This window comes from Salminus brasiliensis, chromosome 16 (assembly GCF_030463535.1).
Source record: "Salminus brasiliensis chromosome 16, fSalBra1.hap2, whole genome shotgun sequence".
Taxonomy (NCBI): Eukaryota; Metazoa; Chordata; class Actinopteri; order Characiformes; family Bryconidae; genus Salminus; species Salminus brasiliensis.
Genome location: NC_132893.1, coordinates 3815609 through 3838121, shown reverse-complemented (window position 1 = coordinate 3838121; position 22513 = coordinate 3815609). Strand labels below are relative to the sequence as shown.

Here is a 22513-nt window from a genome sequence, read left to right as displayed (position 1 = left end):
TGCTCTGAGAGCAAGCTCAGCTCGGATCAGAGATGTATGAAGCCCTTATCAGGCAGCTTGCGTGGAAGCAGCTCACGCCTTAATTAAATAGCGCCTGCAGCCAAACTCAGCCAGCCTGGCCACTGGATTCTTCTCTCTGTGACAGTTTTTAATGATATTCCATGAGCTGACATACCGTAACACAAGTTGAGGATTTGAACAATTTCAGTGAACCACAGTACGATCTGGTTTGGCAGTAAAATCCTAAGACTGAAAAATGACCAAATACACTGTTCAGTTTCCACACAGGGTGACCAAGTCAACACTGCATAGCTTTCAATCAATGTTAAACCGTCAATCTCACCATTACACCCGTTAAACCGCTCTGGATAAGGAGAGAGACGCTGGTTAGCATTAGCTTAGCTAGCAGAATAACAGTCCACAGAATCTCCACAGAACTAACTCAGGCAGTCTGACTGAAACTCCTCTATACACTCCACCTATAAACGTCTGGTCCTGATTGGATTTGGATCTGTAGCTTAGCCCACCTGCTGAGCTAGCCTTTCCTAGCCTCAACTAGCTCAGCTACAGCGAGACAGAGAAATGAGAGGCCGGTTCTGCTGGGCTTGGACTCGGGTAGTCGGCTATCTAGGCTTAGATAAGTTAGCTAGCAGGCTGATCACCGCAGCACAGGCCGTGTTTCAGCTAACTGAGGCTCGAATCACACCTGTTTAGAGGACGAAGAGTCGAGGGAATGGTCTTAGGAGTGTTTCCCACTGTTCACAGGCTGATTGGTTCCCTTTCAGGTTTCCTTGTTGTTCAGGTTCTCCTACCAGGGCATCCCTCTTCTCTCTGCTTGTCTAGGCAAAAAGTATAAAACAAGTACCGTCATGTTTTTAGAAATTTAGCATCGACTTGGTACTGAAGTACTGGTTCTTGCGACATCCCTAATCTGGCCTCAAACTTTACTTATAACCATAAGTTAAAACTTAGGCTAAATAAGTCCCTGCATTCAAAATGGGCTTAATTTTCTTAAATGGGCCGTACGCATAGCACATACTATGACATTAAAGTTTTTTATGCCCTACTATGGGCTATTTCGACGGTTTGCCAAAAATCTAATTTACACAATGTCCCCTACACCTCAAATGTTTGGAGCCTGTGGTTTGCTTCTTTAGGTCTGCACTGGTGCTATGAGGCTACTGTACCTTAAAAGCTCTGGTGTCACCTAGGTTATATCACATTAGCCTCATAGCTGCTCCAATGCAAAAACGCCAGACACCTCCTTTAACATCAGTAATTATCCTAAAAACTAATCAATGAGGTCACTTATATTCATCTGTATCAGGACAAGGCCTTCTCGTATCGTCCCATTCTTCCTTCCAGTCTATAAAAAGCACCATCAGAAAATAGAAAGATGCCATCCCTCAAAGCCCTGCATCCAGACCCTGGTATACGATCATCTCGATCCCCCCAGCCCCACCGCAGCCCACCCCCAGCTATACACACAGAGCACTTATACTCATTAACTCATGGTTTACACAGGCACTGCCTTCCAAATCCCGAGAGCTTTACGGGGCAGATCAACAGCCACCTCTCGATCCGGCAGTGTGGACGGCGGCGCTTGCTGCTGATAACGGGGGGCGCGCACTCTCGCCCCTGCGAGGATCCTCCGTGTGATCCTTGTAATGTGAGAATATGTTTCCAGGCAACACAAACAGACAAATGGTCAGATATATTGATCCTGGTTGCACCATCAACAGAACATCAATGTGTCTGTCTTTCTCCGACATACATAATGAATGGCGCTTGTACGAACCGACGGGCATCGCACACGGCACCTTCTCGAATTATGCGAGAACAGCCCGACAACTTCACAAGGCAGAAATGTTGCCGTGTGGTTAGAGTGCAAAACAGGTGCACATGTCTGACTGAGAGCTTAAAAAAAATGGTGCATTAACCTTTGTCTGACATTCCACCCACAACAGACAAGCGTGACCCATAACTGCACTCTTAGGGGAAAAAAACACAAGCACAAAAACATGAAATAAATACCTAGTATAACCAAACAGATTCACATATATGACAAAATTAATAGACTTTTCAGCTACAGAACCAGATAAAAGAGCCCATATGGTGGAAAACTGAGGTTTCCTAGCTTTTTTAAAAATAAAATATGTTTAAAATATTTAATTTTACTAATATTTAAAAAAAAAAAGTCTCAAATCAGTCCATATATGACGACTAAGCAGCAAAACAGTCCATTTTCAAGTTAATGTATATGTGATGTCACAAAAACAAAGGCATTTACATACACACACACACACACACACACACACACACACACACACACACTATTCAACCTACAGTAGCAGGTTCACACAAGCATTACACACAGGGTTTTAGCCCAGCCTGCTTCTTAAACAAGGCATAATACATGGCAGCCAATCAGATCAGGGGCCATTTCAATATATAACACTCTTACAGAAACATGTTTCTTTCATAGGATCTATATATATATATATATATATATAAAGTTTGATTAAAATTGACAAAAGTATTGGGACACCTGCTCATTCACCATTATCCTGCTTTTGTCTCTACTGTACAGGGAAGTAGGCTTACTACTAGATTTTGGAGGAGCACTGACAACAGCGTTAGTGAGGTCAGCATGTTGGAGGATCACCACCCCACCTCATCCCAAATGTACTGGATGGAGCACCAGCCATCATCATTCCAGAGAACATAGTTCCTCCACTGCTCCACAGCTCAATGCTTGGGGTGGCTTTATACCCCTCTACCAGCCCACGCCTGGCATTAGAAGGCATGGTGCCAATAGCTTCATGCTTATCTGCTTCAGAGAGTCCTAATCTATTGGCTATTCTATTCTAATACTTCTCTCCCATCAACGGAAGTCCAGGTCTGCCAGGTCTGCTCAAGGCTCTGGTGGACGTTCCCCTCCTCAGCAGACACCTCTGCAAGGCATTAATAAGCTGTCAAATCAAACTGCTCATTGACCTTATTAAGCCCATTTAAATGTATTTAGGTCAGGCCCTGCCTCCCTATAAGCATGAAGGTCAGCCCTGAATGGAAGGGCAGGTGGCTTAGAGGAAGGCTCTGCTAAATCGGAGTCGTCTGGCCTCTGTGACTCAGACATGTAAACACAGTTACACAAGTGGAGCAGTAGCACATTTTCAGCATGCAGCCTCATATCAGAGCCAGCGCTCTCGGCTCCCCCAGAGACTGATTCAGGCATTCCAATCTCAAGATGAGTGTGCCCAATATTTCAAACGGCCCCGGCCTCTAGAAACATTCATGAAGTGGCAAGAAATTACCTCCGTGATACAGCCTATTTCAGCCGGGCTCCAAGTCAGGGGCTCCTCCAGCAGAAATGCCTCGTTACAGCTGCTGCAAGGTGACACGTACCAGTTAATGGAGAAGCGGAAGCGCAAAATAAGCATCTAAGCAAGTTTCATGTCGTCGCTGACATATAATAACCTCGTTTTTTAAGCCATCTGTGAACACCAGCTTTTCTTATACATGTCCTGTGAACATTTCATGGTGAATGGCTCAATAGAAATGGCTCACAATGGCACAAGGGCTTGTGATATTAACGTGCAGCTGTATGATCCCTACTCGTCTTCTTTTAAAATTCTACTTTAAGAGGTATAAACCGCTGTCGACATGGTTAGGGTTACTTAAACTTACTTAAACATATCTGTAAAAGTAAAAATACCTTGAAGAATATTATATGCATGTCATATTTTCACTTCCTCTGCATGAGAGTGCTGTAAGAGAGTCTATAAAGGAGTTATACAGTCTTATAATCAGAGATCTCCTACGCCGATCCTTTGTTTTTACCGCTGTGTTCCAGCAGAGTGCCCATTACAGCCCTTTAGGCGCCATTAATGGACATTATTCCCAGCCCATAGGAGTGAGGATCATTTTCAGAAGGTACCAGAACAGTTTAGAGTCTGCAGCGTGGAATTATTTTTAACATAATATCTGTGGTTCGAATGCCCTGACTGCACTTGAGCTGCTTTTCCTCCAGAAATTCATCTACTTCCTGTCATTTTTGCCCATGCCAGCAAAACCATGTGAGGAAATACCCTCCCTTCATGCCTTTACTCTTGTATTATGGATATTTACAAATGAAAGCACAATGAAAAAGCTCTGTTTTACCAGCAGGAGAACCGCACATGCTTCTCTGGATGCACTGAACCAGCCTGTGGACTGCGAAGGGGCTAATGCTACTGCACACCCGCCAACAAAATCACAGCACATTTATGTCACATCATTAGTCGGCCCAAAACAACAGATATGGGTCCCGAGTGTGAACTACGATAAAGACACACATATAAAGAGTGTGATTAGACTGCAGTGCTGTGAAGGAGCTGGGAGCTGATTGGTCAGAGAGGAGAGTCAGACTGGATTATAACATATTAACCACCATAAACTAAATCAATCAGTCCAGAATGTCTCATATTATTGATAGAACTGAACCAATATATGCCAATTTCAAGGTTCTTGGATCAGAGGCATTGGATCAAGACATCCCTACTTGCAACAATCACAACCCCAACATGAGAACTATTAGATATTTGACCATTTGACCAATATTTGACTATTTGACCACCTTTAAGATGATCTCACTTGCAGTGGGGACAGCCGTCCATTAGCGTTCTGCTACTATCCCTGGTTCAGAACTGGACAAAGCAGTTAAAATTAGTATCAATGCTCTCAGCTTAATTTACAGCGCTCCTCAATATCAACAGGAGTTGCCATCAACGGTGATCCTGCCCAAAAAAAAACAAAAAAAAAAAACACAACAACCCACAACCCTCACCCAGGTTTCAGACAAGCATGTTACACAAACCCTCCAAGTGCACTTAGTCAAGCAGGGCCTCTTTGTAAAGGGAGGGAGGTCACATGATTGAATCTTGTTTTGGAGTGTTATTTAAAAGCTTCTCCAACAAGGAGGTCAAGGTCAGGATCGTCTTAATGCCTGCTCTCTTTCACTGGCTCGGCTTCTAGAAGCATGAAGTGGCTCTCTGCGCTGCCGGGTGGGGGGGCGGAGGGGTGCATCTATCTTCCCACGGTGCCCAAGGACATCTCCCAAACTGCTGGAGGAGCAGCGGGCGGGCCACGGCTCTAACTCATCTCGTCCAAGAGCTCGCAGCTAATTGGGATGCAGGGACAGTAGAAGCGGGGCAAGGCTGAGGACTACGGCACGCAGAGCAGCGATACGGTGTTCCAGCGAGGGCTGCTGATAAACTATGCCACACGGAGCTTTTCTCAACCGATCATGCTGATGTACAATGTTTTACATGCGCGCATCTGCGGATTCTCATGCCGATACAGATGCACGAGCAACGGCAGCGTATATCTACCTGTGTGAGAACTGCAGCAAAACATAAACAAATGAAGATGCACTGATCAGCCAGAACATTAAAACCACCTGTCTTATATGGTGTAGTAGGCCCACGGGGCCTTGGGAACCAATGATTCTGTTGCCGGTTCACCGGTTGACCTTCCTTGGAGCAATTTTAGTAGGTACTGACCGCTGCATACCAGGAACACCCCGCAAGGCCTGTCTGATGTTTTTGAGGAGGTGCTCTGACCCCGTCGTCTAGCTATCGTCTAGCGTGTGGGCTCAGACCAGACTGGCTAGGCTTAGCCACCATGTACATTTAAAAGCCTTGGGCGCCCGGCCCGGTTGTCCTTCCTTGGAGCAGATTTGGTAGGTGCTGTCCACTGCACCCCAGGAACACCCCAAAGGCCTGTCTGATCTGATGTTTTTAAGGTAGATGCTCTGATCCAGTCGTCTAGAATTCCCACGCATTAAATTTAACCAAACCAAAATCAAAAGTATGAACACATCCAAAATTCATCATCAAATTGGCACAATACCAATTATTGATCTCCAATACCAATACTAATACTGCAACCTTGAGTATCTTCCGAAACCAATAGCAAATCCAATGCGATTTTTCCTCTCTCTTAACCCTTAGGTCTCTGGGCCAATTTTGCGGGATGTTTTTGATAGTTCGATGCTACTTTATTTGCCAAAAAATTATAAAGACTTCATTAGAAATCGTCCCACATGCCTTGTTATTTTCAGGGGATTCTATAATAACTAAACATGTTCCGATTTGAGATGTAAATAATAACATAAGTTAAATATTCGCACAATTTTTCCCCCCTATATTTTGATCATAAATTTACACTGCACTGTAGAACCATGTTTAGAGAGGGTCAGTATTGCCTCTTGTTGCTTCTAGTATGTGTATCTATCTATAAGTTAAACTGATCCAGAGTTATAAAGCCTAGAATACCGGCATGTAGGCTGGTGCCATGCTTTTTGTTACGTAATAGTTTAGGACAACGGGTCAAATTTCACATTTTTTTCTTACGATATCCAATCCAGAGTGACTTTGATCAGTATCAGACCGTTACCGATACTGAGCCTCGGATCGACGCGCCCGTAGTTTGAAATATCGGTTAGATATAAACAACTGTCCAACGGTGACCAATCTTTTTAACCCAACTACCTATCAATACCGCAGGTACACTGCAGGTACAGATGGTACAATATCGTTTATATTCTCTTCCGATACCAATACTGAAATCTAGAGTATCAACCAATACCAAGAACTGAACATTTTTTAATAGGTGCCCTCCAATTAAAATGTGCATCCAACTATAGCCTTATTATTCAAACCCTGTACTACCCAAAAAAAAAAGACGATACCCACAGCTAGAGCTGGGCAATATGACAATATTTTATCGTATCGTGATACATTTTGTTATCGTGATGCACTATGCATCTTTCTAATATTGTTAGTGCTTAATAAACACTGATCAACATGTTATTACAATTACAGTGTAATTAGACTGGTTTAATTAGACGAAGTGCAGCAGATGTTGAATAAAAATCCGTGTATTCAGTACGGGAGAGGATCTGAATAGTAGCTTTAAGGAATAAGTCGCTAGTCTGTGATTAAATTTTTTTTTACAATATCGCCCAGCCCTACACACAGCCTACATCGCACAGCGGAAGTGTGTGCTGTTTCAGGCTAGATATCAGCCTGATACCGATACCCATCAATACTGATATGCATATTGACATTGATATATTTGTAATTACTATTATTTTGTATATCGCCCACCTTTGATTCTGGCTAAGCAACACAATCACAGCTAAATAAGCACAAACAAGCAGCTGTAAATTTGTCTGTAAATGATATGTAGCTTTATACTGTTAACACTAGAGAGTTCCTAGTGTGTGTAAACATACTTGGCCAATAAATCTGATTCTGATTCTAAGCACTGTAGTGTTGTGCCTCTTATTCACTCATTCACATCCACATGCGAATACCTCAGCAGGCTCAGCAGCAGCCCGCCCCGCCTCTAGCCTGTTTGAATACACCAGTGTCTGCAGCCACTTCAGGCATAAAAACAGCATGCGGAAAGCTGGGCTATGCGGTGGGACTTCATCAACGCCTCAGCGCTGACTGTGTCCTAGGGACAGAAATCTACTCTCCGCCATCTTCGCACCGGAGAGGTGTCTCTTGTTGCCCGGCAACAGCGCAGTTCATTTTAACCCCATAGTGAAGGCTTTTGTGCTCCAGCAGCGGGTGCCCGGTGTCACTCAGCTTTGGGAAGTGAGACGACTTCATCCCCTCGCAGCTTTTTCATGTGCCATTTTGTGCCTGGAAAGGCTTAAAGCAGCTGCGGCTCTCGAGAGCGGCCGAGCTCCCGAGCTCCAGCCCTGCGGGAGGGGAAAAGAAAGAAAAAAAAACGACGAGGGGCTGCACTGTGACAAGACTGTTAACTTAATTGGAGAAGTGACAAAAAGCAAGACCCAACCGTGGAATGGGTCACTGTCCAGTAATGACTCTGAGAGCATGAACGGCTGTGATGTATGAGCTGGGATTTCGCGGTTTTCCTCGGCGAACTCCTCCAAAGTGTGAAGGAAACAGAGGTTAAATAAAGGGAAAGCATATGATCGCTTCGCTACAGCATGGCCAAAAGTCTGTGGACACCCGATGATGACAACGACGACACCAATGTCTGTTCAGAAAACAGGGGTATTAAAATGGATCTGCCTTCATGCAACCTTCCGAGAACACTAGTGAGGGCAGGTGCTGATGTTAGGTGATCGGTTCAGGCACAAATGCACTGGATGGAGCTCCATCACTGCAGAGATGGCAGTTCCATTGGCGGAGGGCTTTATAGCCCTTAAGCCAATGCTTGGCATTGGGCATGGTGACCTTAGGCTGCTTTGTAGCTCCTGCCGAGCATCCCATCCTTTTGGCAATGAATCTGAACACCTGTGTCAGCAGTCAGTGCACCTCAATGCAGCTGAATTCATTAATAAGGATGGGTGTCCGTAAACTTTTTAAAGGTCTGGTGCATTTGGGGCTAACTAATTTTAAATTATATACATCCATATGGAGAATTTCATTGATGCTTCATTTTGAGTCTATATGCCACTCTTCATTTCATATTTACTGGAAACCTCATTAAAGGTCATAAATATTCCAGATACAATTCCACAACATGTGGAACTATGTCTGACTCTTACTTGGCCTCCTCCCAGGCCAATATATCCATCTTTCATTCATAAATTCTGTGGATTACTCTTTAGCTAATTGCGCCGAGTTAAAAAACGCAATCCTAACGGGAAAGCTTTTAAAGAGGGACTGACGTAATGAAGTCGGGACCTTTCCCCCACCCCTCCAGCCCTCCTCCAGCCCTGTCCAGGGCCGGTATGTGTGCAGAGAGTCAGACACCTACGTTTAAGTCAGGTCATTCCGTAAATCTCTCCCGCCACAGCTTACTGCGCCAGACGCTGTGTCCTTGCCTCGGCTTTGAAGGTTCCCAAAAGGACAGGCTTGCTGAGAAGTCGTGAAGGACAGTCCCAGTAATAGGCTAGCACCGCGATGGCCTTGGACTTTGAATTCCTCAGTAGACAGGCTCATGCATCAATCCTTCAGCTTACACAGACAAGGCACTAACCTTCGCAACTCTTGGACTCACTAGGAATGACTGGCATTTCACTTAGCCAGACCCTCTCTCGCCAATCTTTTTTTTCCCCCTCTCTCTCTCTCTCTCTGTCTCTCTTTCTTGCGCTCGCCCTCTCGATCGGTCTGACTCAGTGCAACCTGTTCAAAATAAGGCACAGTCAATGGCTTTGCAAAACACTGCAGAAACAGACTGAGCATTTTAATCAAACTCAGTGACCCCATCCTGTCCCAGACACCCCCACCCTGTCCTCCAACACTTCACAAGATCAGAGGACACCACCTAGGCTATATATGGTAGTCTCAGATCTACTCTGACAGTAATTGTATTAAATTGAATTATATGCTACTAAAGTAGCAGAGATCACGTTTCTCATAATCAGCAGCTTTCCATTTTGGAGGCCAAAAGTATTATACAAGTGACCTTTACGCCGAAGGGACAGGCGAGGTATCTAGTGCTGAGGAGTACAGCCTAGGTAGGGGTGGATAATGAGCACTAAGGCCACGATTACCCTCTATTCCTGAAAAGAGAACAGGGTCACTGTTGACCGGCGATTTGTTGTTACAGTACTGTGTACGGTTCCCTTTACTGTAGAAGAGGTTTAGGAAAGGTTATGTCAGGTCTGTGAGATCAGCCATCAGGACTATGGTGTTTATTAATCATGCAAAAGTACATCTCTACAAGCAGAAGCATCCTAAAACCAGTCAACACAGCCATTATTTCAGTAACGTGAGAATATTATAATATTATTCTGATTATTTTGAGAAGTCTCAGAAGATGTTTTAAGGCATTTTATCTACAGAAGCCGTCGTCTTCCTTCGGCAGATCCTTTTACCCATTTTAAGAATGAACGTCTATTTCTTAACGCTGTTCCAGAGCTGCTGGAGGTTTCAGGCTCACAATTGGTCACTCCTACACCCTTAAAAAAGGGTTCCTCAGTAAAAGCAATGGTTCTTTAAACTTACCTCACGGTTCTAAATAGCACACTAACTGCTTATACTGTTGTTACATAAGCTAATGGTTTCATGCACTCTTTAGTAAATAGTTCATATAATCATGACAACACCACTGAACAGTACGAATCCTGAAATGGTTCACAGGGTTCTCCATGATGGATAACTTCTTGTTTACGGTGCTTAAAACTTCCCTTAAGGTTCTAAATAGCACAATAACAGGTTCTACTATTGACACATCAAGACAATGGTTGTTTGTAGAACCACAATGAACCACAGAACAGTATGGATGCTGAAACGGTTCTTAGGGTTCTCTATGACGAAAAACATCTTGTTTACGGTTCTTAAAACTTCCCTTAAGGTTCTAAATAACAATATTGGGTTCTACTATTGACACATCAATACAATGGTTTTAAGCACTCTTAATAATGGGGTTCTTCAAAGGTTCTTTAGTATAGACAATGGTTGTTTGTAGAACCACAAAACAGTACGTATGCTAAAACGGTTCATAGGGTTCTCTAAGACGGAAAACATCTTGTTTACGGTTCTTCAAACATCCTCTAAAGTTCTAAATGGCAAAAGAACAGGTTATACTTTTGTTACATCAAGGCAATGGTATTATACACTCTTCAGTAAATGCACAAGTTCTACAGAGAACCAAGGCAACACAAAGAACCGATAAAAAGGTTCTTTGGCTGGTTAAATGGCTCTTCTCTATACATCCTTTAAATTTCTACACAGCACACTAATGGCCTTTACTATGGTCATTAAAAAGCCACGGTTCTAGACTCTTTAGACAGCAGTTCTTCCATGGTTTGTCAGTAAAGGAAATGGTTCTATATAGAACCACGACAACCCAGAGAACAGTGTGAATGCTGAAGTGGTCCAGATTAAGGCTCTATGATAGGAAATGTGTTGGTTAAATGCCTTAAGGTTCTACATCGCATAATAAAAGGTTATACTGTTGTAAAGGCCATGCAGGTTCTTTAAACTCTTAGCTCTAAACAGAACCATAACAACTCAAATAACCACTTGAACGCTTAAACGATTCTTTTTTGGTCAAGTAGTTCTTCTCTATGACGGTAAACCTCTAAACCTTTTGAAAAGGACGTTCCAATACTTCCAAGAACCCTTAAAGAACCCTTTTGTGGTTAGAGAGTAGGCGTAACAAGCTTATAGGAATCTCTAATGCAAAGTAAGAGGCAGGTGAACATGAAGTTCTGAGCTTTCCGTTTCGAAACACTTAAATAACAAAAGAGCCCGAGGCCCGAGCTGCTTCTGGGAACGCTGGTGGATGTCACTGCCTGGCACAGATATTTCACAGCTGCTGTTTTTAAATGGGTGATGATGGTGAGGGTGGCCTGCCTAATTTATCTGACCTGCATCTTTGCCTGGGACTGGAAAGCACATTCAGCAAACTATAAATTATTAACAGTAAAGCAATCAGCAAAAATCAATCCATTGCTATAAATGAAAGAGTGTTGCCACTGGGTCCAAGGCAAAGGCGCAAACGCTTTCAGCAGAGGAGCCTCTACCCCATATCTCACGGCCACACTCCCGACCATTCATCTTTGCTCCAATGGTTTTAATGTGCTACCTTGCTGCATTTCTAGCGTTGGGAGAAGATTAATGGAAAACCTTCTTTTTTTTCTTCGCAAGAAACCGGTTGATCTTCATGCCATCCATACTCACTCTTAGACGTGCAGACCAACTCAGCAGATGTATACTGATCACACGCCATACCCTAACGACGAGACGTGAACATGCGATCCGGCCCACTCCAGAAAACCCTCGTAGATACACAGGCTCACAGATAGATGCAAGGCCTTTTTTTGGTTGTTTTCCAGGCAGGTGCCGAGGCCATTGGGACAGTTTTAAGGTGGCCCAATTGCCCGGCATTGTTTCCGTCGGCACAATTCCCAAGCATAAAGGAATAGACAATGTGGCCATTATCATTTAACCAAGAGACCATCAACACCATCCATGAGTCATTCTCACACTTAAACGAGCCCACTAGCAACGCTCACACCATCAGTTCAGGACTGGAGCTTTCAGTGTAGGCCTTGTATAGTGTTACAAACTAAAGGGGGGGGGGGGGGGGTTATTAACAGGAGGCCTATCTTTATATATATATATGCATGTTAACGAACAGCACAGTTCCTGTAGATGGAGGTTAGGACTGGTGTGCTCAATAAAGTAAGCTCTAAAACTATCCTACGTTCATTTGCAAGCGTATTTGGGCGATCTCTACAACTGAATGACTGCCCACGACAGACTGGGTAGATATTTCAGAGGCGTTGGCGCCAGTAAACTCGAGGGAAACTTCTCGGCATGCAGTTTTCAGATACACATTAACTTCAGGACAGCAACTATGTTCACTCTCCCTGTCCAAAAGCATGGGCACTCCTGATTTCCCATGCAGTTACCCATTACTGTACACCAATTAGCTATAACGCTCCAACCAGTAACGGCAGTCAGTTCTGGAAGTGAAAAAACAGACAACAGTAAATCCACTTAAGACAAGGGCCAGATTACGTTGGCTAGACGACTGGGTCAGAGCATCTCCAAAACATCAGGCAGGTCTTGTGGGGGGTGCTCCCGGTAGACAAAAGTGATCCAATCCAAGGACAATCAGTGAACCAGCGGCAGGGTCATGGGCGCCCAAGTTTCGCTGAAGGCCCCATTTCACAACGTACAGGGCTTACTAAAAGATCTGCTGCTAATTTCTCGATGCCACAGGACAGTTTCAGAGAGTCCACCATGTATCAATGGATCAGAGCTATTCGGGCGGCCTACTCGATGTCAGGCAGGTGGTTTTAATGCAATGGCCGATGTGGATGGACTGGGATGAATGATACACTCCGAAAAGAAGCTGCAAGTTATCAATATACTAAACAACAGCTTGAGATCTTCCTTGTTTGGGAGTTTTTGGGGAATCATCCTCAACAAGAACACTCAGGTGGGCCCACATTTGGGCCTATCGAGTCTAAAGCTCAGGTTTAACCCAAAATGAACCCCAGTGTGGACTAAATAAGTTGGATAAGATCCAACTGACCGTCTTCGTCCACTGAAAAGTCCATTATACTCAAATCTGAAGAACCACACATGCCATGGCCAACCGTCCAACATCTGCGCTACAAGGAAACACCAACACCCGGTCAACCATTCCTTTAACACTCCACCCAGGCAAGACCCCTACTAATTCTATTCTATCAAGTCTATTTTTCTCTCCATGAACTTGTTATTCTTCTTCCTCGCTTTGCCTTCACTCAAACGACATCGGCCAGCACCTGAACTAACAGTAGCAGGCCCCAACTGTGGCATCTGCTCGGTGACTCCCATAGCCTTTTGACTCTGACCTCTGCAGTCTCTCCTTATTGACCGAAAGCCACAGGAAACCTCATGATAACAATAAACACGGCACAGTCCAAAATCCATAGCCGTCATCTGGACATTAGTTCCCCGAGAACTAACAGAAGGCTCGGTCACTTTCGGTCTGACTGGATTTGCCAGGGGCCGATTCGCCACCCCACCTTTTAGAGTGGGCTAGCTGCTCGGAGGGGGCTTCGAGAAACACAGTTGCTTACATAGGGGTGGGCAATATGACACCATTTACCAGCAATTGTGACAAATGATCAGATTAGGCCTTATTTTGAAATCTTGACAGCACTTGCGGATCACGAAATGCATGTTTTTGATGTTTAATGTCATTTTAGCACTTTAACATGGATTTTTAATGTGTTCCACGTTGTTATAACCCCCCAAAAAATAGATATCGTGAAAAGTTATCGCGATATATCGAGTATCGTGGCGTGTTTACTGACGTATCGCCCACCGCTAGCTCGGCTAGTGATGTTTTTATCAACTTACAGTGAAAAGTCAGGCAGAAATGGACTTCTGCTTTAGGTAGAAGATATTAAATATGTCTTATAAGAAAAATACACACATTTAATGTTAATTATGTAACGTTTTCGTCCAGCCTTTTCTCTCTCACACACACACACACATATATATAGCTACCTAGCTAGCGACGAAGAACCGTTGGGAGCTGGGCAGAACATTTTCAGTCACATTTAGAGGGAAAAACGGACCTACAAACACAATAATCATAATATTTCCCCCAATCCTCCACACTTACCTGCAGCCACCGCCGCTGCCACCGCCGCCGCTGCCACCGCCGCCGCCGCCGCCGCTCCTGCCGCTTCTCCTCCGGCCACCCTAAGGAGGGAAAATCCGTCACCAAAGTCTCTTCACCGCCAGTCTTCAGCGTCCTTTCGTTTAAAACACCACGTTTCAGCGAGTGCCGCGATATGTCAGTCCAACACAAGAGTCCCAAACGAAAAAAAAAGCACCCCCGGGTCTCTGACACACGCTCGCCGGGCTCCGCGCCCCTTCTCTCGGCTGAGACTGAATTCGTTTGCCACTCTCGGAATCCCCTTAGCTGTGGAGGAACCGCTCTGTGCGGGGGTTTTTTCTTCCCCACCCGTTTTCCGACAAGTCCCGCCTTCTCCGCTTGAGGATTGGCGGGGAAGGTCGCACGTTCTGCGCTTCGGTTGGCTGGCGGCGTTCCCGCCTGCGCTGGGATTGGCGGGTTAAACGTTTGGTGAGTATTCGCTGGAAGCCAATCCGAGCGCTGATGGCGCGACCAATGCTGGCCAATCAGGGTGTAAGGGAGGCGGGATTTCTCGGAAAACGGGTGGGGATAGAGGAAAACCGCTGCAATGTGCAACTCCTCCCAGACAGGCAGGCTTAAAGGTGCAGTGAGTAACTCTGACACACTTCTGAGAGAAAGACATGATGATCCCATAATGATCACCAACCCTTGTTGATTCCATAAAATAATAAAATAATAAAATAATTATTTATATATTAATAATATCTATTAATTCAATTAGGCATATTTGCATATATCCACCTGTTTAGGCTACAGCAGCTCAGCCCTGCCCACTCTCACCACTTGCACCGCAGGCAGTGGTGGCTCAGCGGTTAGAGCAACAGGCTATTGATGACAGGGTTGTGGGTTCGATACCCAGGCTCTTACCAGCAAGGCCCTTAACCCTCCCTGCTCCCCGGGGCGCCGCAGTGCTAGCTGCCCACTGCTCCGGGCATGTGTGTTCACTGTCTGCTGTGTGTGTGTGTGTGTGTGTGTTTGCTAGTGTGTTCACTGCACAGATGGGTTAAAGATGGAGGCCAAACATGGTTGTCTTTGTCTATGACTTGTCTATGACTATGAATGAGTCAAGTACAGAGCAACCAATCAAAACAGAGGCCATTTACATGTAGCAGCCTTAAAGGGACAGTACCCTTTTTTTGTGTGTTTTTCACTTTTTGACAAAATTCTAATCTGGCGGTAGATCTTTACAACATATCAACAATTCATGATGAGTGGACCAATAGAAATGCTCCAAAATGACTTGGAATAAAATACTTGCACATTGACTTCAATTGAAAGTTGAGAAGGTTTTTTCCTTCTCCTGTAAAGTTGCTGTACAGGAACATTTAGGATACTTAGATTTTCCGAAATTACAAAAATATACCATAAATTCCAATTATTAGCATAATTAGATATTGTACGATATCTAACTGACATATGCAGGTGCTGGCAAAAGTTTTGGCACCCTTTAAAAACAGTTCCATAGGGGAAACAAGCGAGTCAAGCGTTAGCGTGGGTCAGTATTGCAGCTAGCAGGCGCATCATAGCTGGAGTGGACTTATCCCACTCAGCTAAAACCTGGGAGATTGTAGTTGGTAAGGTCCAGTGCATTTTTCAGTGAGTGAGCACTACCCACAAACTGACCACTCACCTGAGTTAACACCAGAGCCAAAAACACTGTAATGGGCAGATCTCACTGGCCACTACTCTACGCATTGAGACGAGCGGTCTGGCTCTAGCCACTACACTATTACATATAATTGAGTGACACACACACACACACACACACACTGCAGCACTCTGATCCTCTTCGGTTTCTGAAACGGGGTCACTGCGAGGCACTGGACCAGCAGTCTGAGCGCTTTCTGGCTGAGTTGACTCCTGAACTCAAGCGACCCTTCATCTCTGCACTCCGACCTCGGATGCCACATGAATGGAGATACAATATCCTCCCTTTCATTCCTCCCCCAGCGAGCCTTCTGACCTTTGCCCCCCGCAGCTTTTCACAGAGCTGTGGTTCGTGGAACTTCCACCTTTGACCTCGGAACAGAGGAGCATGTGTGTCTTTTTGGGGGATTTTTACAGCTATCCTGTACATTGACCACCGAGCTCACATTATAACACAGCGGCTCTGCTTTACACACACACCGCTGCACGCTGGTTAACTGGCCCGATGGTGGGTGTGTGTATGTGTGTGAGGGGGGGGGGTGAGTTGAATAGAAGTTAGCATACAGTGTTGTCATAGTGGGCTGGGACAGCGGTGGTCAGATCAGGTATTATATAAATACACATTAAGGGGCTTTACTAAGTTTTAGTAGTCGTGCAGTGGGACTGCGGGACAGTGGGATTGTGTGGTATGTTGCTGCATAATGAGCAAATTTGCATATTCCATCCCACACAGCAATCAGACTTCAGTCTGACCAATGTCAGAGTCAGATTTGAGTGTACCGAGTGTAAACATGTGGTTACACTGTCTCAGGATTCAATCCAGAGACCAGTCACATGACCAGGTATAACCAGGAGTAAAATGGGGTCATAGATACCATAACTGTAATATTAGGAACAACAACAACAGTAATATTGTTACAATAGCAATAATAATAATAATAATAACAACAATAATAATAATAAGATGAATCCTACATTTATATGTATTATAAATTGTGTCACATGTGAAAAACATTATTATTATTATTATTATTGTATAATCAAAGGACATAATAATATTGTACAAAGTGTCTTATTATTATTATGACTGTAATACCATAATTATAACACTACCCAACAACATTAAAACACCTACAAACACCAACAAAAATAACAATGATGTTTTACTACTACTAACAATAATAATCACAAATATATTATTAACAATAAATACAATAATAATATATTGCAAATAATAATAATACTTATTATATACACATTATTATATACACATTATTATAAATACATAATATATACAAAATATATACAAAAATAATATATATTTAAAAACCACTATTAGTAATAGTAGTGTTACTACTATTTTTTTTAAATATATATTATTTTTGTATATATTTTGTATATATTATGTATTTTGGTGAGGTTGTCAGTCTTATGGATTAATGGATAGTCTTAATGGATATTTGTTATCATTCTTTTTAATTGATAAACATTTTAATTCATATTTCAGGTTTTTAACAACTTTGTAAATCAGGGGATCCAGTGACAGACAGTAGAGGAACATACAGCAGAACGTCTGTCACGTCGGAGGGGTCCACTGATTTGGGTCTAAAAGGAGTAGAAGTTACTGTGACTGATAATCAGAATGATTTCACACCGACCAGAAACGTCACAGAAGAAACACCCCAAAGTCCCAAGAGTTCAGCTCCACTTCTCTAAACAATGCTGCTCTGACCGCTCGCAAACGTCAGGTCGAACACGTTGCATAAAGTATGTAAATGGCAGTTTCAGATGGCAGTTAATACTCAAATCCTTACAGACACACGGCTGGCCCGGGTCACTGGCAATGAGAAAGTCCGGGTATGTTCCTCCTACATGCTGTGAATAATGACGGGCTTACGTAATGCAGAATATCACCTCGCACTGAAATACAGGCAGAATCTCAACATCTTATGCAAGGTTCATCCAACTTCTGCACAAGACAATGACCTGAGGAGATCCCGCTGCCTTTACCAAATCTGTCACTCATACTGTTAAGCAGCCCCTCCAAAACACTAAACCCTCCACAAACAAGAGTTCACACAGCGGTTACTGGGGCAGATTAAAATCCCAATCTTTGGACGAAATCCACGAGAGATTTGATCTTATGTCCGTGAGCGCGCCAAAGCCAGCGGTGCCAACAGAATAGGCCTTTATGCAATTTCACTCGTCCTCTTACACGTCAACAAAGCATCAGGGAGCGGAGCGGCGCTTTGACGGGTCAGACTGCTGGGACTGGGAGGGCATTCGGGGGCAGTCTGGATTCCGACGCCTAGCTGTCTCAAGGGGTAGAGGCCTCCGGGCCAGAGGACATTAACCTTTGACCTCTTGGCCTCTCTGTGGTATAAGCCACCGTGTTGCTGGTGGGCAGGAGAAGCACACAGGTGCAAACAGACAAGGCAGTTGTGGTTTAAGGAGTGGGAGGTGGACACTAAGAGGCTGACCGCTGCCTGTGAGGGCAGTGTTCAGCTTTCGCACCTTTTTAAATATGCTAACCGTAACCACTCTCTCCTTTTAAGATTACTTAGATTCATTTTGTTTGATTGTATTTTATTTTCTTATAATTTATATGTATTATTTTTATTAATATATTTTTAATATAAATATATTTATATTATATTTGTTAATTTTTTTTTAATTTATTTATTTTTTATTTTATTTTATTTGTTCATTTTTAAATAATTTTTATTTTATTTTATTTTATTTTATTTGTTCATTTTTTAATAATTTTTATTTTATTTTATTTTATTTTATTTGTTCATTTTTAAATAATTTTATTTTATTTTATTTTATTTTATTATTTTTTTTTATTTTACAAGCAACCCCCCCCCACACACACACACACACTCCAGGGATGTTCCTTAGCCCAGTTAACCAGTGGTTCCAGGATCCTCCGAGGATTGGATTACACATTTACCACCTCGACAAATTATTTCTCATCCATTAATGATGGACGTCTCTACAAACAGCGAGGAAAGCAAAGGAAGGCAATCCGAAAGCTGGACAGGGCTTGACTGTTATAATGGACGTGGGTAACGGAGGATGACCCCGCATTTCAGAGGGAAACTGGTTTGAAGTTTGTGTGCTAGTGAGAGGTACAATTCAATGGCTTTTCAGTCAATAAATCAGGTCAGGTTATTGTAAAAGGCAAAGGTTGATCAGTGTCACAATCAGCGGCTTAAGACCACTGTCAATACATCCTGAAACTGCAGTGGGAATCAATGCTGTTTTCGTGCATAATGAGGCATATGGGCCGAGAAATGGACTAAACCGAATCCAATCTCCTCCCTGTCATATAAGCCCTCAATGACACAGGTCACCAACACTTCTGCTGAGGGAAAACATGACCCTAAATGAAGCCTTTGCTGATAACTAGGCCTACTCAGCATCTATAGAGGCCCTTAACTTCATTTTCTCAAGGAAAACTCTGATAACCAGTAATTCAGAGTTGAGATTTGAGGGAAATTGTGAGAGAAACTTACCAACTCGTTCATTTACAGTGGTGGCGATGGGAACTAGGGGTCGCCACGACCTCAAAAAAATATAGCCACTTTATTTACTACCCAAACCCACCAGTGAACCTACTTTTACATATATGTTATTTTTTATAAATGTATAAGTAATTCTGATGATGGTAAAAGGCTCACTTTGGGGACTATGTTGCCATACGACACCCTGCATGGATCCCTCCACCCAATTTCCCAATTTAGTCATTGCCAAATTCCACCAGCTAGCCTTGGCCTAGGCCTCCCCTGAGACACTGCTACCACCCTTTCGAACACTCCGCCGCAAATGCGACGTCGCCGAATTGCTCAACTGCGCTACTTCTGCTACCGCATTGAAAGACTGGGGAGAGGGAGGGCCATCGTACCCATCACACGGACCCATGTATATAAGAGTGGACTGGACGACGGCTGCCCCATCCCATCTGCAAGCTTCCCCACGTTAATATCAATCAATCCACCATCACCAGGCCACCTCATCCCCAACTCCCAAAATCACCATCCATCCATCATTCCAGAGAACAGTCGGAGCTCCACAGCTCAATGCTGGGGGGCTTTATACCCCTCTAGCCCATGCCTGGCATTAGGCAGCATAGTGTCAATAGGTTGATGTTTGTTTATCTGCTCCGGAGGAGTCCTATTCTATTGGTAATACTGTTAATGCAGTAATGGGTGCAACTTGAAGTAGTTAAACTAGCTAAATGCATTCTTTAGAAAGGGTGTCCACAAACATTTGGACACATAGTGTATCTCGAAACAGAATCTCCCAAGCAAGCCAACCGCTCCAGGTATGAACTTTTCAGTCGGGCTGGGGGTTGGGGGGGGGGGGTTGGGGGGAGAAAGATCCCTTGTGCAGTTGTAAGCCCGTATTCAGCCCGCTAATGTGTCTCATAATGAGCAGGTGTCGCATTTCCCCCCCATTGTTTGCCGCTTCATCTGTTATGTGGTTCTTTCTGCAGACGCTTCAGAATGGGAACGAGAAGCGAGCCACGAGGCGCCACCGACTGCAGGCCCGCGGCCGTCAAACGTGAAAGCATTTTATTGAGGCCGGCGAAAAGAAAGCGGTCCGACTGAAGAGACGCAATCCCACCGTCGCTCATCTCTCCAGTGCATTCATGTCATAAGCATGGCTTCTTGAAAACGACGCTCCCGCGTTAATCAAAAGTGACGAGTGGCTTGAGCGCGTCGCCTCATGAATAAATTAAACAAGTCTAAAACCTCCCTGGCGAGCGACAGCGGAGGGAATATTTACATTCCCTTTAGCCTCCTCACATCTCCGCCATTTAGGACTCATTCTCCAGCTTCTGAAACACTTCACATGTCACATCCGCATCTGTGCTCAAACGTGAAATCTGGGTTGGAGCCGATCCCCACTGCAATCCAAGCATCTAGTTTTACCAGTGCGTAGACTTGCTCATGTGCTTTCTGACACTGTAAGACTGAGTGTTATCCAAAACCCGCTGCTAGCATTGTTTTTAGCCACGCGAAGAACTTCAAATTATTATTTCATCAGATTTTTCGTCCATTTCCTCCGTCAGTTACCCAACCCATATGGACACTAGTGAGGAGTGGACCAACGCACGCCCCTACGTGCCGCCAATGCAACATCACCGTATTCCCGGCTTCGGCCATCAGCCTGCAGACGCCAGGGATGGGGGGAGAGGCCGCCATCTACTAACCCTGGAGAGAGCAAGGCCAATTGTGCTCTATCGGGACCCGGCTGCCGATGGCTAGCAGCATGACCGGGTTTCAAACCAGCATAGTCATAGGGACAGTGCCTTATTCCGCTGGACCGCTCTGGGCCCTCGTCTGTTTTTAGCATTTATAAAAAGTGTGTCATGCAGGGTCAGAGACCTCCTGAGCAAGACTGTTGGAGTTGGGGTTTGGAGCAAGTGTGTGAGGATGTAGGCATCGTAGTTACATGATGCTAACTGCTGCTGGAATTAGCTGTATTATTAGCTACATTAGCCTAGGATTTCAACAGTAGCGCCCCCACAAGTCGAATTTCCTACTCAGAAAGTGGGGAGAGCCTCGTCAATCCCGAGTCATCCAAGATGGCCGCACAGCAACAGTTTATTAGCAATGGGGTTTGATATTTATGCTAACCTGGGACAATGCTAACAGTGCTAACCATGGACAATGCTAACAGTGCTAAGCTCGGACATAAAAAGTGTGACATATTTTGGTTAGATTTGCCTTAAAACACCATGAAACAGGATTGTCCAAAAAATACACAGCTGGTCTAGTCCCTATAGAGAAGTACTGCCAAAAGAATAGGACCAGGTGTAGGGTAGAGGGGAATAAAGCACGTCCAGCATTGAGCTGTGGAGCAGTTGAAGAACTGTGCTCTCTGGAATGATGGATGGTGGAGCTCCATCCAATATTTTTTTTTGGGATGAGTTGGGGAGTTGGGGATGGGTGAGGTGGGGTGGTTATCATCCAACGTCCTGACCTCACTAGCAGCGCTCCTCCTCCAAAATCTAGTAGAAAGCCTTCTTCCCTGGACAGTAGAGACAGTTCTCCAACAAAAGCTCTCAGCTCTTTTTCATACCCTTGATTTTGGAACTAACAGTGAATCACCAGTGTCCCAATACTTTTGTCAATATAGTGTATGTCACTTCCATGTACATTTTTTAAATCCAGGGCCCATGCCTAGAACCCATGGCACCAGGGTCAATGTCCTGCACACTTTACACATGTTTACAATGTCCCGTTTCCTTTACTTTACATGCATAATTTACTAAATGACATCAGTGGGACATGAATAGCTCCCCGACGGCAGCTAGCATGCTACGTGAAAGCGGAGCGGTAGGCTTGGGCCTGCTACGGACTAAAGTGGGTTGCGGTGGATTCGTCCATGTGCTTTGCCAGTGCATCTTGTTGACCTACTTCATGCTCTTTGACTAATCCCTGAGTTTTTCAGCGGGTGGTCTGGGGAGAAGCCCCCCTCCCACCACCACCACCACCAGCACCGGCACCACCATCCACCACTCCACTCGTTCACACTGTATCATTTGAATATCAGATTGCGAGGACGCAGACGCTTGAAAAAACACCGTCCGCCCGCAGAGGAGATTTGAATGGCGAGCGTCCTCCCATCGCAACGTCCCGGCCTGTTGTTATTCTTTCTCCTCCGGACCCCATGTAGCCACGGCGCCGGTCACATGACCCCCTGAAACTAGTCCTCCCTCAAG

General features: G+C 44.4%; 1 protein-coding gene across 5 annotated transcripts in view; it reads right to left on the bottom strand.

Annotated features, from left to right (window-relative positions):
• The window catches only part of nrip1b (nuclear receptor interacting protein 1b), a 37826-nt gene extending 23434 nt beyond the window's left edge, over positions 1–14392 (bottom strand). Inside the window, exons 1-3 of one of the 5 annotated variants that reach the window (XM_072658831.1) lie at positions 14098–14392; positions 3315–3387; positions 707–839 (exon numbers count right to left, since the gene is read on the bottom strand). The gene's annotated coding sequence lies outside the window, so the exon portion shown is untranslated. Of the gene's footprint in view, positions 1–706; positions 840–3314; positions 3388–8778; positions 8794–9000; positions 9019–14097 lie in introns of those variants that run through there. The other 4 variants (XM_072658834.1, XM_072658832.1, XM_072658835.1 and 1 more) reach the window with 4 other exon arrangements.
• Positions 14393–22513: the final 8121 nt, after the last annotated feature.